Here is a 17,656-nt window from a genome sequence, read left to right as displayed (position 1 = left end):
TTCACGTGATATTTGTGCCCTCTGCTGGAAACTGTCAAAAATCACAGCGATGAATTACTTAAATCAGGCCTATTCTGCAAAATCGACTTTTCAGAGCTTTTAACCATGTTATATTTGTTTCCCCTTCTCATTCACCCTCTTGAAGCTGTATTTGGAGTGATTCGTGCATGTTTGAGCAATCGTTAATCGCTTATTTCCAATGCTTGTTTTCACCACCACCGGCACACACCCACTGCTCTGTACTGACTTTATTCTTCAAATGTATTTTCTTAATTGATGATATGCCTAGGATTCCGCAGCATCGTGTAATCATTCTGGTACAGTAGACTAGTGATGTGCAGCTATCTATAAGAGCCGACAGCTACACTACACGGCTCTTTGTTGTGATGACGTTTACACCGATGTCAGCTCCCATTGGTCACCGTGGTTTTCTAATGCAAACATCAGCAGATTTGTTTCTGTTATTAAGTCATTTTAGATCAACATTGCGATTTAAAATGTGCAAATTAGCTCTTTAAACTTAATAGTAAACTGACTTTCTTGTATCCTTGTGCAGATAAACATCATAACTCCAGCTCTCCATCCAAAATAGGCCCTTTTTCTGACCTGTAGTTTCAGGCTAACACTCCTTTCTGACATGATTCTCTGCCAGAAAACCTTTGCTGCTCAACATTATAAGCTCTTGTCTGAAGAGCTGAGCCGAGAGGAGCAGGAGGGAGACCCACTTTCCAATCAGACCACTGAGGCAAACTGGGAGTGTCTAATTCCCTCCGTGCCTCTAGGTTTTTGGCAGGCGCCGCACTCAGGAGAGAGGGGTTGTGGGAACAGGATCTCCCCTCTACCCCAGTCTAAATCCTGCCTGCTCTCCGCATTTGGATAAAGAGGCCACCGGCACTGCCTCTGGTGTTTCAAGTCCGATTAATCTTCTGATTAGGTTAATCCGGCAATGCTCCAACAGAGAAGCGTCGAGAACTATTTCCTTTCCTCTCCCATTCGAATCTGTCTGTAGTTATCTCCAGTCTAAGGCTAAAGGTGTTGCTCTGTTATCGCACCGCTTCATTTAGTAGAAACAGTGTGAAGCAGGGCCTAACATAATGATCTCTCAAACCCAATGGATTAATGTCTTACCGCTTCCAGTTTAATTTGAGTTTTTAAAGTCTTATAAGAACAAATACCATTCAAGGCGCTCATTCGATTGGAGTATCTGATTGTTTAAAGAGACTAATGGAATCCAGGTAGGACGAATGATTACAAGAGCACACGAGCACACAATAGAAACCTCTTCCTGATTTATCGCCGTGTTGAACGCTTGAATAGACCATGTTAATGAAGGTCAAATGACAAAGCGTTTCCTATGGGTTCGTAGTGAGGTTGGATCCATTACATGACCCCTTTTACACACTTGGCTTTGAGTGTTTAATTTACTTCCTATTCGCCTTACCTAATGTCATTGTGCCGTTACAGTATGGGAAATATGTCAGGCTTGGGGGCGACCGTAGCTCAGGTGGTAGAGCGTTTGTCCACTGGTCCAAAGGCTGGCCGTTCGAAACTCGCTCTCGATATAAATCATCGGTTGAACGGTCAGATCCATTGACCCACAGGTTGGCGGTACGACTCCAGCTCCCACCTTGCCCCCTAGAGTCTGCGTACACCGGTGTGTGAATGGGTGAGTGGTTTCTTGACGATTTGACGTTCTTTTAGTGTTGATTTTAGAAATATTTGCACTGTTAATAAAATCTAAGTATCCGTATGGAATCTATGTAGACATTTGTAGTTTTTTGTTTTTGTTGCAGTATTGAAATATGTTTTGAAGTAAGGGTTTCCACAACGAACCATTTATAAGATTACCACGACTTGGAAATCTTTTGGGGAATATTTTAACTCTTGGATGCAATTCCTGTTTTTCTGACAGAATAACCAATCTTTTGCGCTGTTTCGTCAAGATGCTCGTCATCTGTCCCGTCTGACCACCAAAAACGCAATTCGGATCCCACATCTTACGTCCTGAAAACACAAACACTTCCCTGCTACTAATTTTAAAAGTAATTTAACCCTGCTTATATCGTAATTTTGACAATTTATGTAAAGCCTCGGGGGAGAATACGTGTCTGTGTTTAGTCACAAGTAACGTCAAACAAGTCACGCATCTTACTTCTAAAATTGTAGCAAAACATATAATTTTCACATGACTAAGCTGACGGATTGAACTTTATGAGTTTGTGTGTGTGACTTTGAAGAGTGGGAGGATATCCTAGCTGCTAAATAAATACGGGCACATATTTCAGACATCTTTAAAGTTGGCCCTTTGAAGTGGCACATTTTACATTTGGCGTTAGCTTCATGGTGTCTGGAGTGATTCAGTGGAGGAGGGAGGGGATTTTGGAGAGACTGGTGACACGTAGCTAGAGGTATAAACACTATGTGATCAAGCTCGTGACCTTTTAGTTACACGATGTTCTCCCTTACATCCAGGACACACGCCACCGGATGCGAGGCCCACGGCAAAAAGTAGCATCACTACCAAGTACGAGGGTGACACTTTCATCGCTTGGATATCTCCCGCTCACAACCGCACGGATTCCAGTTACAGCAGGCACCAACCTAAATGGGCCTAAATTTTTAATCTGTGCAGGAGAACAGAGATCACATCTTTGGTGGATAGCAATGCTGTTATTTATTTAAGAACCCCCACGGAGAGAGAGGGTTATTTTGGATGGGAGAGACGGAAGTATCTATGTGGCGTTCTTTGTCTGGCCCAAGGGGATTGTAGGTAGACTCCTTTCACCACACTGACCTTCCCTGATGCAGAAGAGTGCTGAGGGGGGACAATCTATTTATGTGCAAAAGTCCAAGCAGAAATGCTACAGAACTGTGCGATTTCTGCCCTAACAGAAAGCACCTGAATTATTGATTTGGAGTTTGCTCAATCTCCAAATGCTTCTACATTTGTGCCAGTGTAAAGTCATTTGGCTGCTCCGTCACCCTAATGTCTGCCTCATTCACAGTGACTGCGCTGGAAAGCACTGGCGGAGTTCTCAATGGAACTCTGAGGAGGGGCAGGGGATAGTATCTCTCTCCTGTCCTCCATCACTCTCTCTCTCTCTCTCTTTCTTTCTCTTGTTCCTTTGTCTCTCTCGCTCTCCAAGGGCACTTTTTGAGGTGGACAGGAATAGCACGGGCCATCCTTTTAATTTGATCAGTAAATTCAATCCAGTTTGATTCATAGTATATCAATTAGCTATAATGGAAAATGGTAAATGGTCATACTTTTATATAGCACTTTTCCACCTTCAGAACACTCAAAGAACTTTTACATCAAGGAACCACTCACACATTCACACACACATTTAAGTGTCTTGCCCAAGGACACCACAACGGCATTCTTCTGTGGGAGCTTTAATCGCACCGTCAACCTGTGGGACAGTGGACCTGACCATTCAACCAGTGATGTGAGAAGGATTCAAAACTGCCAACCTTTGGATAAGTGGACACATATGAGGACACGGTCAAGTCAATTCAAGTTACACTTATCATTATTATAAAATGTGACTAGCACATATTTTCAGTACTTCGTTAGCCTCCATAATTTGTTACAGTGGTCCCTCGTTTATCGCGGGGGTTACGTTCTAAAATAGCCCGAAATCCACAAAGTAGTCAGCTTTACTTTTTCCAATTATTCTATATGCTTTAAGGCTGTAAAACCCCTCACCACACACTTTATACTTTTATCAGACAGGCATTCATATTTTCTCACATTTCTCTCTTGTTTAAAGACTCTCAAAGTTCAAACCTTCGTCTATTATATCCCCCTTCCTCGATGATCACTTTAAAGTTTTGGGGCCACTGTATATTCATATAATATATATGTGTGTATCTCATATTATATTATGTTGTTAATGTTAGCCACATTAACAACATAATATGTGGGACTACTGCAGCCGTATAGACAGTGTTACTTAAGTAAAAGTACAGATACCAGAGCAAAAAAACACTCACGTAAATGTATCCCATGAAAAAAATCTACTTAAGTAAAAGGATTAAAGTACCCGTTTAGAAATGCACTTAAAGGGTAAAAAGTAAAAGTCTTTTGTGCTGATTTTGAGATCTAATAAAGCTTCAAATGTGTTTTGCTGGATTTGGTTCAGCAGAGACATTTGTATTGATAGTTTTTTTGTAGCTGTTTTTTCTTTGTATATTTTTCAGCAGGTCTCAGATAATAATAATAATTAAAAAAAAAACTTTTACATTTCAGTCCAGTTAAAACTTTAGTACTTTCACTTTGTCCTTTGTCATGTCCCAGCGCTGCTTATAGACAGAGTATCGTTACTGCTTTCTCACCTTAATTATTTTGAGCAACTTGATATATTTAATTTAGTCTTCCAGGCCTGTATAATATGACATTCCATTAATCCAAGATATAAACTGCATTAGCATCAGTAGAGTTGAGTAAACCTTTTGTCTGTTGTAATTAAACACACCCTGATAGTTAGCGACAGGTGTGGCGGGCCCCCTGTTCTTCTGGCCACACGCAGCCGTCCAAAGTCATTTATTAAAACCACCATCAAAGCTGCCACGTATCCTGTGCATGCGGTGGGGCGCGGGCCTGAGAGTGAACGCGTAAAAATGGGGGATGGGGGGTTACGTAACAAGGGCAGACTATCATACAGTTCATCCTAATGAGTATGGATTAGCAAGGATGATCCCGGCTTTACAAAACTCCAATGCTACTGTGTGTCTATGGAAGCATCATAGAACCGGGTCAGTCTGGGCCAGTGGTGGAAGGTACAAGTACAAGTAGTAAAGTACTGTGAGTAAATTTTACAGTGGATTCTTTTTACTTCACTACATTTGAGAACCGGACTGAAAAGTAAAAAGTACTTTTCATATGATTTGAGGGGTAATTTTGAGGATGTTTGTGGTAACATCCAGACTAATGTTTTCGAGTTCAAGCTGCAGCTTTGAGCAAACAAAATAAATACACAAAACTCATCAGAAAAATTAAGAAAGTGATTTGTGTTACTGTTAACCAAAATATCTATACTTTTTTTTTCTAATCAATTTCAATACATTTAACACTAAGCAAATGAACAGTGCTTGTGTGAAATACTCTTAAAGTACATTTTTAAACAGGTACATAAATACTTTTCCTTAAGTGTATTTTTTCATGTGATACTTTTACTTATACTTGAATTACTTTTTACCTCTGTATCTGTACTTTTACTTAAGTAACAAAAGTACTTCATCCACCACTGTTCTGGCGTCTTCTTTTTCATTCTCTTAATAACTACAGTCAACCTATTTCATTGCGTATGTATGTATGGCATTACTTATTTTCCTCTCTGCCAATCACGGTACATCAGCCCGCCTCCTCTCCTCCCTCCCTGATGCGCCCAAGTGCTGATTAATATTTATCCATGTTCGTTTATTCATTCATTTGATTATCTGAGCTGTCGCTTGAAAGCAGCTAGAAAAAAGCTCTTTTCCCCACCAATATTATAAACCAAAGTATCTCTTCACGGAAAAGTCATAATGACAATTTTATGATTATTTCATGATTGTGGGGTGCTGCTATTTTAATTGCTTTGTTCACAATGCAAGCGCTCCAGGATATGGATTTCAGAGAAGGGCTCAAGGCACACATTACGACAGAGAAATGAGAGGGTTCATGTAAGGATTGGGCCTATAATGTCCATGTATTGAGTTTGCTAACTTTGCATGCTGCGAGTGGAATCGTGTTTGAAGGAGGATGTGAATGAGCCTGATCCCCCTGTGGTTTATGGAGTTTGAGTGAGTTTTTTTGTCCACACATTCAAAAAGAGTGCTTGACTCTTGTGGTTATTGGGAAGAATTTGTCGGATTCCTGTCAGTGCCATCGGTGACTCGAAATATTGGTTAAAAACGTAAAAAAGAACAAGTTTATTTGAAATGCTTTGCTGTAGTCCAAAGTTATTCCTCAAGCAAGCGAGCAAAGTTTGTTTATATAGCACCTTTCACAGACAAGGAAGTCACAAAGTGCTTCACAACAAGAAGCTAAAACTCATAAAAATAACACGCAGTTACAACAGAGTCAATACAACAACATGGCGGTCGTAGCAGCCCCTAAAAAATGACTGCACCTTAAAACAATTGTGTTCAAAAGTCAACTCAAAACGCACTTCTTTAGTCATCAACAGACCCCAGTGAACGCGAGGGGAGCGGGAGATCGTTCCAGAGTCTGAAAGCAACGGCCTGGAAGGAGCGGTTTCCTCTGGACCGAAAACGAGTGCGAGGAACCGGCAGCGAGTTCTGATCCAGGGACCTCAAAGAGTGAGAGGTCAAATTTCTGATGTAGGAAGGAGCCAGACCATGCAATGCTCTGAAAGTCAGCACCAAATTTTAAACAGTATCCACTATGAGACCGGCAGCCAATGAAGAGCTTTGAGAATAGAGGTAATATGTGAATCACTTTGTGCTTTCCGAGCGTCCCAATTTTTCACCTTGATAGGTTAATAAGCACTTCTCTATAGAATTATGTTTTCATGGCAATGCTAACTACAGCTAGCATGCTAACAGTGCACTTCCTGATACTCAGACTTATATTTTGACCTGAAGAGCTGCCTTTATGATATATCTGTCTGTACTGGGGTTAGATTTTCCTCAACAACATGGAAAAAAGTGATACAGCCAGATTAAAGTGAACGCTGTTAACTGAATCTTGATTTGAAGTAAATAAGACTGCATTTTTTTCCTAAAACTTGGACTAAAATGCTCTGTAGTTAGGTGCAGATATACAGGTGTCTTATTTTGACCTCAAGAGCTCAATATATCTGTACGGGGGGAAAAGATTTTCCCTAACTACATGGAAAAACATCAGATACAGCCAGATTAAAGTGAACGTTGTTAACCGAATCCTGATCTGAAGTCGTAAAATAAGACTGCAATCCCAGAAAAATCACTATTTGAACTTGTCCATTTATTCCTGAATCTTTGCAGAAGTTGTGTCGCAGAACATCTTTGGTTGACGCTCGGATTGGCTGATGACTGATGTCTTTGTTGTGCCCACAAGGTCACATTAACAAGCTGTCTCCCCGCACACACCATCTCTGTTTGATGGTGGCCCTCTCTCCGCTGCCAATAGCTAATCCGGAGATTTGCAGCCGGCACATAAAGACGCTACAGTGATATGTTTGCTGTCTGTGTGAAATATGGCCCATTGTCATGAACCAGCAAAGTCATTCTTCTACCCAACCCGCAGACCTCTCCGGACACAAACACACACACACACACAACACCACCTTACCGCAGTGTCCAAACCATAGCAACTGTAAACATGCAAGTTGCACCGTGATTCATAATAATTAATCCTCTTCATTCGGTCTGTCCCGTTTTGCACCCAATGACAATATCCCCTGCTTACACACACATACAGTTATTGCGACCTCCCCCCTCTCTGCACCCCCCCTCCCCCCGCCCTTCGCTTGGGAACACAGCTGTGACCACCTCGGCGCCTTTCCAACACCAACGTCCCATACGAAAGGACACCGCAAAGGGATTTAGTCCGTCTATCTCGCTGTCTGTTAAAGAGAGCTCTATTTTATCACGGCCGGCCTATCATGAGGCATTAACACTAGACCTACAATAACATTATTTATAGAGGTATTAATATTAATATCGACCTGGGTGCTGTCAGGCGGGCTGATTTAGTGGGTAGGAGAACGCCGTGCCATGTCGAAGTGGCAGGTTTGACTAATTGAGTACAGTGGTGTATAGCGGCAGAGTGGTTAGTGCTCCCAGCTGGAGTTTGTTGCTTCATTCATTGGCTGTCTGCTAAATCTGTGCATTTACATGACTTAACTGCATATGAGCTGTTTTTCAAAGTCTCGATTTTGTAAGTAGAGCTGGTCAATCTAAAGTGGGACTGATTTAATTAGTTAAAGCAGACCAATTACGCAGAGCTTTTAACCATGGTATAGTTGTTTTCCAGTCTCATTTATGCTCTCGGGGTTGTTTTTTTGGAGTGATTCGTGCATGTTTGAGCAAGTTTTAATTTATTTTCAAGACGCCATATTGCGGATCAATCCCCGTTTTCGCCATCACGAGCAAATGCCCACTGCTCTGTAGTTACTTCGCTCTTCAGTTTTATTTTGTCAATCGATGATACATGTAGGATTTAGCAGCGTCGCACAGTTATTTTTAAAAATCCGCTATTTGTTAGTGTGATGTGCAGCTTTCCATAGGAGTGATCCAACACCTACACGGCTCTTTGTTGTGATGACATTTGCATCTCCCATTGGGCACTGCAGTTTTCTAACACGGAAGTCAGTGAACTTGTTTCTTTTATTAAGTTGCTTTAGATGAATAGATGCAGTTTGCAGTTATATTTCAGTTTTTAAAATGTGCAAATTATGTGTCAGATGATATCTATAGAGCAGACAAAAGCACAATAGTTCTTCTTTAAAGGTGCATTGTGCATAGAGATGTTTTTGCTTTTCTTGGAATGTTCCACAGTATGCTTTTACACTTATCTGACTTTCAAATTAATACCTCACTGCACAATATTTCAGGAAAAGCAGTAACATCTCCATGGCGACAAGTAGTTGGTGGATCCTTCACAGAAAAAGGTGCACTATGTAACGTTTCAACAATGTAAAGATGTAAGAATGGCTTAACCTGCAACTAACCGGACCTAATCTAGAATATTTTCCACCTGAATCTCACACTTGCGTAACATGGATAATACCTGATTATGAATAAGCAGTCCATCTATTTTTACTATAGATTTTGAGGCCAGTTTTGCAGTAACAGCTTTCTTTAAAATCACTACTGTTCCTCTCTGTACAAAACATGCTCTGCCCTGAAACAAGCGGCTTCTGGGTGCTTTCATCTGAGCATGTCGGGGTTGGAGTGGACGTTCTCGTACAAAGCACTGGGCACCAGAATAGAAAGCCAATAGGAAAGTAATAAGGTCACTGAACAAAAGCTTACAGAAGGGAACAAAACCTGCAGTCTGTAGGCCATGAGTCTGATTGTGTGAAGGTTGTATTGGGTTAAAACTAAGACTGCACACACACACACATTACATATTGAGACTAAACGAGGACTAAATCTATAGGCCATGTCTGAAACGAGACCAGGACTTAAGTCTACATCAGGACTGGGCTCGCACTTCACCTCAAGTTGCCTCAGATTCAGAACACACACTTTTCCAATACTTTACAAAGATGTGGGTCTGGTCAGCAATGAATTTCTCACATGGGCGTGATTGACAGGTGGATTAGCCAATCAGAGACATGCATCGTTAGTTCATATTAAAACAAATATGGATGCTTATAAGGAAAAGAGAAAGGAAAAAAAAATATCACATGGGGCTGAAAAACATCGTGGATTTCTGCAGAATCAATGAAACGCAAAGCTGTGTTCATCAAAAGTCAGAGAAATCTCATCTTATTCAAAATTATGGACAGCCAATGATTGCCTTTGTTTCTCATGCATCACTGAAATAAACAAATCTGATTGGTCGTGGGTCGATTGGGCCTGGCTCTGTATAAAAATCCCTCAGTGCAAAAAAATACACAAAGATATCATTCAGGATTTGCAAGGAAACTCCAAAGTAGCTTCAGAAGAATATCAAATCTTTTTGTCAAAACTTTATTGCAGTGAATCAAGAAACAACATCACATATTTTGGACCTGACAACAGCATTTGTGTTTTGGTTAGTATTGGAAAGGTATGACTCAAAAAGCAAGAACATTTCAATTTGAGTGGATGCTATGCAATCGAAACAACCCAAAAACCAATTACCATTACAAAGTCGCCATGTTGAGTTCCCAGTTTTGCTTTGAGTTCACTGCATACACTAAACTGGCATCTCTTCATGGTCTTTTCCCCTTTCATTTGGCTTGGGCATTAACATTTCTGCAGAGCCGCTACAACATCAGAAAGTCTTTTTCCCTCAAAGACACCATCAGAAGAGCCCTCAACTGCTGACAGCGTCACAATCCCACTCCTGCAAAAGCTCTCACCTTTGACACCCGTGTGAGATTGAATTTATTGAAAATTTTTTGTCACCCAGTCAGCCTTTTTTTAATAAGTCACATTTTGTAAGGCTTCAAAAGAGACTTGGTTCGCAAAAGCCCGCCACCCTCGTCTTTGTATACGTCGAGAGTTTTATCAGGGACCGCTTTCTGTAGATTCCAACTATATTTCCAAGGTTTTGAAGCTGTTGAAATGAAGAAATGACTTGATCAGTGTTTATATTAATGGTATAAATGTTTGAATAAAACTTTAAAGGACCCATGGTTGCGCTATTCTCTGATCTATTTTATAATGTTTCATCTTCAGAAACATACCTGGTGTTGTGTTTTGTTTCATTCTCACATGTTTAACACACAAACCCCTGAGTTCTCCTCTCAAACAGAAAACACTCTCTTCCACCTTGTGATGTCATCATGTGGTAATACAGTAAGTGTACTGTGTTTTTAAACTCCGTACACCTTTACTAGAATCATTTGGATGATTTCAGCCCAGGGAATTGCTGATTTCTACTGAATTAAAGGTAAAACGCAGCTGTTAACTTGAAAACTACCAGTTCATGACATCACAAGGTGGAACAGAGCGTTTTGAACTTGACTAATAATGCAGGATTATTAAACACATGTGTAAATGAAACAAAACACAAGTTCAGGTATGTTTTTGAGGAGGTAACGTGGCTTAAAGCTCAGTTTTGTGCAATTTAGGACATTTAAAATACACATGCTAAAAGCCCTGTACCCTATTGTATTAAATTTATTTGAGCAAAGTTTGTCTCGCCCCAGCACAGATATATTGTATAAGCAGCTCTCGAGGTCAAAATAAGTCAGCATCTACTTATAAAGTGTTTTGCATCATCAGAAAGTGCACTGTTGCCATGCTAGTTTTACCATTATAATAAAAAAACTCAGCTCTAGTCTCTGAAAGTTGTGAAAAGTGCTTTAAAATATATCTCCGTGAATAATTAGGATGCTCTGAATGCAAACGGTAAGTGAGCAATAACTTTGGACCGCTGCAGATGATTTAAAGTGAACTTGTTCTGTTTTTCATGTTTTTAAGACTGTAAAAATCAAATGGTATACATGTTTGTATCAGAAAATAGATTTGTTTAAGCTCTTTTGGCTAGTCGACTTGGAATAGAAAGCTCAATAGACCAAAGGCACTGTCTATGCTCTAAAGAACAACAGCCCAAATTAGAGTGTACATTGACTCCGACAGTTTCAATAGAACAATTCATTCACACCTAAAATATCAAGGGTATTTGTAACTCAATCGGCTCATCCGATCGGTCTGTGATTGGTTGAAAAAGATTGGATGATATATATAGTCACTATCCATTTCGTGAAAGTGGTTTCCTCTGTCTTTCTTCTAATAGCATTCTGTCCTCTTCCTGTCACCTTTCTTTGCCTTTTATTTTTCTGATTATTTGCTTCAGGTTAAAGTGAAAATATATTTACTGTCCACCGTGGGATTTCTTTTCTTTCTTCTTCCATTCTTTCATCTTGCTGAGGGAGTGTGTGATGAGCAGTGGGCGACCGGAGTGCAGCACCTGGGGACACTTCTTGAGCCCGGATCTTGTTAAAGACTTCCTACCTGGAGTATCCATCCCATCGGGTTTAGAGACTGCAAAAACTGGGACCTTTGCCATAGCGATTAAAAGTAACAAAATGGAAAAGCTGCAAATGTTGAACCGTTTTTGCGATAAGGTTTTGTGCCACATTTGTCATATTAATCTTGTGGTTTAACATCCTTTCACCTTAAACCAAGTGCCCTCATGGATTTGAATAATGAAAATATATTATAATACTAAACTGAGCAAAAATATTTCAGCTTTAGCCAAGTTACGAATAGCTCCTACTAGACCACTTTTTGTTTCACACAGATAGGACTAATAAGAGGACAAAATGCAAAATATCTGCATTAGCCAGTTAACCCTATAGTGGCGGATGCTATCGTCGCCGATAGAGCGCGGTTGCAGACTTTCCATTACCGTAACTCTGCAACAAGTTGTGCTCTCATTGTAAATTCAAACGGCGTCTCAAAGCAGAGGCATGAGGCTCTTTAAATATTTTACTGTCATTACGGTAATCTGCCGCCGTTGTCCCTCGAAGATGACCAATCAGAGCTCAGGTGCCGCCGGAATTTTCCTAGTCACAGTGTGTTAAAGAAAAATACAGATGGATATGTAAAATAGAGGTAGTTGTGTGAAAAAAATGCAGTACATTCTGATACTTCCTCTAACGTGATTTTTATGGCTAAAAAAATAATAAAAGTCTAGGCGAACTGTGCTCAGTCCAACAGAAAGTTAGAAAATCAATCATGAAAGAGAAACAGACAACAAATGAATCAACAGAAAACAAGCAAATGAATATTAAGGCAGACATATTGTGCTTGTGTCTATATAGTTATACTCTATGACACCCGTGGATCATTACGTTATAGTTTGGACATTGTAAATCTATAATGACGTAATAAAAGAAACAAGTCCGCTGACCTCCGCACCAATGAGAGCCAACGTCGCCGTAAACATCAACAACAAAGAACCGTGTAGCTGTCAGCAGTTGTACCAAAATGACTACGCGACGCTGCCGAATCCTTTGCGTATCATCAATTAAGAAAATAAAATGGGAGAATGAAGTAAGTAGGTAAGTAGGTGGGTGTACACTGGTGGTGCTGAAAAGGAAGGTTGATCAGAGCGATGACGTCTTGAATACAGGAGGATAAAGATTACTTAAACATACATGAATGACGCTAAATACAACTTCGAGAGGGTAAATGAGAATGGAAACTACTGAATCCATGGTTAAAAGCTCTGAAAAGTCCATTTTCCGTAATAGGTCTGCTTTAAAACATTGCCTCTGGAATGTTATGAAGTCATGTGAACACCACCTACAAACCTAATAAGCTACGTTTTATCACCTCGACAACTTCCTGGGCATTTTTCCTATATGAATACCAACTCACATTTTTTCCTTTTTGATATTCTGTTGGGGAACATAGCTACTTTTATGGCTGGAGAGAGGAGGTTGTTTGAGGCTAGGTGAAGACAGGACAAGAGTATGTGACGCGCTGCCATGGTAACGGTTCTATTGACACCATCACGTGAAACACGAAATGTATTTTTCAGATGGCCTTCCCAGTCATTTTTCTGATTATTTATAGACTTCTTCCATCGTGTATCTTCTGCTCTGATGTCCTCGCTATAGTCACGTTGTTAGAAGAAAAAAAAGGAAACGCTATGAGATTTTTTGCATGTTTTTGTATCCCATTTTGCCATGCACCATGATGCTTGGCCATCTGTCTCCGCACGGCCGCACAACCCAACGCCAATATGTTGCGGGGGTCATGAGAAAACAAACCAGCGCTACTTTCCGCATGAGTGAACCAAACTCTATTGAACCGTGTCCTTAAGGTGCTTTGGCAAATGTACAAGCATCTCACCTGTAAGTAAGTGGCATTTTTTTTTTTTTTTACCAGGTCCCAGATTTTGATTTAGGGAGCAGTGTAATTTTTTGGGCTAACTCTTCGAACGCGTTGATTAATGGCGTTGTGCCCGGGCGAGGGAGTGTCTCATGCGACGGACGGAGGGAGGGAGGAAGCGGTAGTGCAACAGCGTGTGTGCGGTGAATAAGTGCTGTACATTAAACAAATTCCCCCTTGCTCGTCTTGGCAGCCAGGCGTGTGGGAGGAGGGAGGGAGGGAGGAGGATGGAGGGTGGAGGGAGGGACGACGGAGGGAGGGAGGGTAGTGCACTCTCTCCCCGTGTCTCAGGCAAGCGCACACAGTCATTGGTTATATGCCAGCAGTGATTCATTATAAGCAAACTGATGCAAGTTGTTCAAGATAAACTTTTGTGGTAAAAAGTGGACAGCCCCGCAATACATCGCCAAATGGATTTTTTATGAGATATGATGCAAAGGCAAAACTTCAAAGTTGTAAAACAAAAGTATAGATCAACGAATTTATTTACTGTAAGTTTGATTAAAGCGGACCTATTATGCAAAATTGTCTTTTCGGAGCTTTTAACCATGTTGTAGTTGTTTCCCCTTCGCATTTCCCTTCTCGAAGTTGTATTTGGAGTGATTCGTGCATGTTTGAGCGATCTTTAATCTCTTATTTTTAAGAATTAACCACTGTTTTTACCCACGCATATGCCCACTGTGACGTACTGACTTCGTCCTTCAATTTTATTCTTATTTAACAGCGTTGAGTAGTTATTTTGGTGCAAATGTTTTTTAAAAATTCGTGGCTTGTTAGCGTGGTCTGCAGCTATGCATAGGAGGCTCTTTGATGTGATGATATTTACGGCGAAGTCAGCTCCCATTGGGCACTGCGGTTTCCTAACACAGAAGTTAGCAGACTTATTTCTTTTATTAAGTCGTTTACATGAATATTGATATTTAAAATGTGCAAATTATAACTTAATGAGCTGCAGGTGTTGTTGATTATAACTATATAGCAGACACAAGCACAATATGTCTGCTTTAATTTTTTTTTTTTTTACTTAAAATAAAAACAAAACAAAAAACGTCCATAAATATCATAAAATATATACATTACACCATGCAATGTGCAAAGAATGAATTCATTGTGAAATTGTTAAAAGTCCTATGTTACTTTTCTGCAGAAGGAGCAACTACCTGGAGATGTTATGACTCAGATGTTCCAGAATATGGCATTAAAATTGTACAAGTCACTAGGCGAGTCACATGTCAGATCTATGGCGCATGTACAGTACTGCATTTTTGACATTAAAACACCTGTACACAAAACTGAATAAATGTAAAATAAATAAGTGTAATGCCATACTTTGGAAGATTTCAGACAAAGGAATAACATTTCCATGGATACGGCACGTGGCATCCTCCCGTACAGAAAAGGAACATAGTGTACCTTTACATATTTTAAGATTTTAATACCATTGTTCTTACTTGATTTAAATTCTAAGTTTTATCCTCAGTATGTGAAAGGTGCTAAAGTGTGTAGCACATATAGATCACAGCTCATTAGTATTACCATGATCTCAATGGCGTCTGTCCAACTCATCTCTCGTCAGTGTCTAATTAGGCTGAAATCTGGCGAGCGTGGAGTGTTCCGCGCATGAGTCCCTCTATTCTTCCATTCTTCCATCGTCATTACAGCGGAGTGCCATGGAGTCCCTGTGGGTGGGGCCATAGTCCGTGTGTCTACAGATCCACTCCCCCTCTGCTTCTCGGTCGCCGTGCTGTTATACCAGGGGATCTCTCACAGTCTGCCCTGTTAGTTGACACTGATTGGCCAGCATGGGTTGCTCTGACCCCAGTGGCGTGTCAGAATAAAGGATTGTGTTGACTGTTTCTATTGAGGTAATCATGCCCATGGAGAATGCTGGGAAAGTGTCTAGGAGAAGGGTTCATAATAAAAAGATGGAGGGGGAGAAGTGGCTAGTATCCAAACAGAATACAGAAGCAGGATGGACCGCCCGAGCTGATCGCTGTTAAAAAAAAATCGAATGGATACAATGCTTGTTTGTCATCTATTTGAGTCAACTGAATTATTTACAGATTCAAATTGCAAACATTTTATTCTGCCAGCCACTGGTGAAAAGGTTGCCACTGATCTTCCAAAACCTTACAACATTATTTTCAGGGCTGCAGTCAAATAAACTCATTCTTGGTCGACTGATTTAGGTCTCCTGCCTTTGTTTTTAAAGGTTATTGATGTACCAGTATCTGAAATATCGTGACATTGTATCGTCACAAGTCTCACAATAATATCGTGGGCCATCACAGTATATCGAATCGTGCAGCAACGCTAAAAGAACAGAGGGAATGACATTGACCATGATCCTTTGCGTTCAGTGGAGAATTAAGACTTCTAAATCTTAATTCTGAAAATTTCTCAAAAACGATTTAGTCAAATAATGATATGCTATAATCGTATAATATGTTCATACCTGGATGATAAAAATGAACTTGCATATAATCTTCAAATAGTAAAAAATGTAGTCAGACAAGGCTTTGTTTCCACTGGTTAACTTTGGAGCGGATCAGTACAGGCCACAAGTGTCTTAACTGTCTAAAGTGCACCGTACCGCCCTGTTTGAGGGGTCTGAAGCAGATCCTGGAGGGTACTAGCTGCCACAAGGGTCTTACCCTGGAGGGTACTAGCTCCCAGCAAAGACCAGCACGATATGGATCTCTTCAGCTAAGGTGTGGGTACATAAGAAAGGAGATGATTGGACAAGAGAGAATGCAGACTCAAGACAGCAACAAGCAGATATAAACATAAAACAATAATCTCTCACCAAACGCTGACTTGATCTTGTGATAAACCACCGTATGGCAACTTTATATGTTGAGCAGATATGCGTCACAAAACGAAGCACAAATGCAACAGCTGTTTCCTGTTTATCGATGCACTGCACTCATTTAAAAAAATATAATATTTCCAGAGTATACTGCATCTAACATGAGCCAAACCCAGTGCATTACTTACAGACACATTAAAACATGGCATAGAGGCACAGAAAATTGAAGTAAATGCAGAAAAGTTTACGACAAACCGGAAGGTGGAACGGAGCATTTTGAGCTTTGGAGTGTACAGATTAATAATAAAACATGTGTGAATGAAACAAAACACTACTCCAGGTATGTTTTTGAGGTGGTAACAGCATTATAACATGATTTAAAGCTCACAAGAGTCAGTTTTGCATAATATGGGACCTTTTGCATCGCTAAACTGCATTACAATATATTCCACCATTTTCCATTGTTTTGATCTGAAATGTCGTCTTCACCATTCACAACCATATCACAGATTCCTACCCCCCCCCCCATACTATATTATGCTGCAGACCTCGCATGTGATCGATCATACCCTGTGGTGTTTATCATCAGTGATATTCATATGATTATGTTGGCGGAGGTTGAGAGGGCAGAGTAATGGCTCTCCTCTCTGACCTTTACTGCAGATAACCTTCCCGAGGAGGCTCCTTTGGGTGGCTCAGGGCCGCCCAGAGCTCCAGACCTCTCTAACGCTATTGACTGGTATCGAATAGGGCCACGGTAGACCAGACATGCCCTGCAGAATAGACACACACACTATCATGCCAAGCAAAATTGATCAGTTACAAAAGGGGGTCTCTTTACATAGTGGCTTGTGTTTATTGGTTGAATTGGTAGTAAGTGACTGTAGTTTTGTTCTTGAAGATTATGTTTGGTAGCAGAATTGGAATGGATTGGCGATGGTTTTATCACAAATACAATTACTCGTTAGTGTTATTCCAATGCACAAAGTTTTAGATGTAGCATATGCCATTTTTGTTTAGATCTGATGAAAACTTTACTTGTTTATGCAGTTAGTTACTGCATTGACAATGTTCTAATATTATACAAACATGCACTTACCTATTGCTCTGCCTATGTTCCAAGTTATAGCATTAAACTTGTATATCTAGGTGCGACACTAGTTCAGTTCATAGAGTGTTTCTCCACTGATCCCAAGGTTGGCAGTTCAAATCAGGCTCTCGACATAAATATCACTGGTAGAGCGGTCAGATCCACTGACCCACAGGTTGGTGGTGCGATTCCAGCTCCTACAAGGACACTTAACCTCACCTCCAGTGTCTGCGTACGCTGGTGTGTGAATAGTTGAGTGGTTCCTTAAT

The 17,656-nt window shown here is 40.5% G+C and overlaps 1 protein-coding gene across 2 annotated transcripts in view; it reads left to right on the top strand.

Annotated features, from left to right (window-relative positions):
• The window catches only part of ptprsa (protein tyrosine phosphatase receptor type Sa), a 255,817-nt gene that overhangs the window by 40,468 nt on the left and 197,693 nt on the right, over nt 1-17,656 (top strand). The gene's annotated exons all lie outside the window — the stretch shown is intronic.

The sequence above is a fragment of the Periophthalmus magnuspinnatus genome, chromosome 4 (assembly GCF_009829125.3).
Source record: "Periophthalmus magnuspinnatus isolate fPerMag1 chromosome 4, fPerMag1.2.pri, whole genome shotgun sequence".
NCBI classification, from domain to species: Eukaryota; Metazoa; Chordata; class Actinopteri; order Gobiiformes; family Gobiidae; genus Periophthalmus; species Periophthalmus magnuspinnatus.
The sequence above is the reverse complement of the archived record's forward strand: the minus strand, read 5'-3'. Positions and strand labels throughout refer to the sequence as shown.